Source organism: Mytilus californianus, unplaced genomic scaffold (assembly GCF_021869535.1).
Source record: "Mytilus californianus isolate M0D057914Y unplaced genomic scaffold, xbMytCali1.0.p SCAF_6, whole genome shotgun sequence".
NCBI lineage: Eukaryota > Metazoa > Mollusca > Bivalvia > Mytilida > Mytilidae > Mytilus > Mytilus californianus.
Window position 1 is genome coordinate 47,594,299 of NW_026262712.1, and position 2,079 is coordinate 47,596,377.

The 2,079-nt window shown below is 34.9% G+C and overlaps 1 pseudogene; it reads right to left on the bottom strand.

Annotated features, from left to right (window-relative positions):
- Positions 1–640: 640 nt before the first annotated feature.
- Positions 641–1,144, bottom strand: LOC127705749 (putative nuclease HARBI1; annotated as a pseudogene).
- Between the last annotated feature and the right edge of the window lie 935 nt (positions 1,145–2,079).

Sequence of the window (2,079 nt, forward strand, 5' to 3'; positions counted from 1 at the left end):
GTATTACTCTTTGTCTGTCACTTTCAATCTATTACAATGTAAAAACCATGAATATTAATCAGTTCGTTCTATTTTACAACCAAGCTACTCATTCTGGACATAGAGCACAAAGGATTCATGTATGACAGGAGAGGCACCAATCACCAAATCGACAATGAAATCTAACAAGACACTTGAGGACAAAACAACACAGAGTTTGATTGCCATCGAAGAGAGACGACTAAAAACAGAAGAAGAAAGGCTTTGTGTCGAAAAAACAGAGATTGTCTATGGAGACTTGATATAGAAAGACAGCGATTTAACATTGAACAACAGAAACACCAACTGTATTTGGCACAAATGAACATTAATTTAGCACAAATTGGAGTCCAAGTGTTAGACTAACAAACACTGAACACACCTGATGATGCCTAGATTTAAAATTATATAAAACTCGCATAATGTTATATTACACCTTTTTTGTAACTCTTTATTTCTTTGAATTATTAATGAGTCTAGTGTTGTTTTTTTCAAAGTTGTCAACCTAAGCATGCATTGAACGGTTAATAAACTTGCTGCACAAAGAGTAGAGGATTTAATAAATCTCTGATAGTTGAAATGGTAAAAAATACAACATTAAAAAGTATTTAGATGATACAATTTATTCAATGTCCAAATCTTCCATTATCAGCCTGTTTCGAACATTTGCACCATCATTCAAATGGCCGACGTACTGTTGTATGTCTAAGTGTCCTTGGTCTGGGCGATTCCCGTCAATGTCTGCCGGCAATGGGATTCTATTTGCTATACACATATTATGTAAAACAGCCACAGCAATAAAAATGTCACAGCATTTTAAAGGTTTGTAAAGCAATGTGCCATCACTTGCATCTATGCAACGGAAACGTGATTTTAAAACTCCAAAACTCCTTTCGACAACGCTCCTCGTCTTCATGTGCGAAGCATTATATCTTTGTTGATTTCTCGTTGTTGGGTTTAGCACAGGTGTGAGAAGCCATGGTCTAAGTGGAAACCCATTATCTTCTATCAGTCATCCATGATCAATTGTTCCGTCCACAAACATTTCACATAAGCTAGAATTAGCCCAAATGAAGGCGTCGTGAGTTGCACCTGGCCATTTAGCTACAATGTTCAGAAATTTCATGTTAGAGTCACAAACTCCTTGAACATTAATAAAGAGATAGTTATTTCTGTTCTCATGTTCATCTTCTAATGGAGATTTTATCCTAATGTGCGTCCCGTCTATTGCCTCGACGATATTTGGGAAGTCATCAATGCTATAAAAGCCTTCCATCATGTTATGCAGCTGTGCTCGATCATTTGGCATTTTAATATAATGGTTGCATAATCTTTTCAAACACACTGTCACATCACGGGTAATTCTTGAAACACTCGAGATTGAAATGTTGTGTACGTCGGCATTGACGAGCTGCATAGTCTATTGAATTGTACATAAATCTTACAAAACAACTTACATTGTAAGGAAGAAGAGAACAACACTTTGGATGGACCTACTTTGCAATTGTATAAATGATACATCTTTTTCATAAGACCTCTGTTTTAATATGCTAATACATTCTGGTACATTATACACACAAGGTAAAACCTTCACGAATCAACTCAAAAATATTCTGTTTGAAACCGTTTGTATCATTACACGGGGGACTTAACTCACCAGTACATGTATTGCAATATTATATATACTAGAACTCACCCGCAAAATCGCGGGTATTTAGAGCTTGGTTGAAAGTATGTAAACTGTTGTAGGATGAATTTTTGTAAAAGATTTTATGTCTGGAGAAATTCAGAAAAGGTATCAAACTGAGTCATAGGCACTTACAGACAGGACAATTATTTTAAGCCCTCTTCCTTTTTTCCAAAGTCCGTTATTTTTTTTGCTCTCTGTTAAATTCCATGATTTTCGCGTTTCTGTATACTATGAACATACATATAATATAAATAAAGTGTGTTTGCTATTAACTATCATTTCCAAGTATCTTCTCCACGGCGATAACTGATATATTATATAGAGATTCTCTATATATTTTAGGATTATAAACATAGTATACATGCAGAATA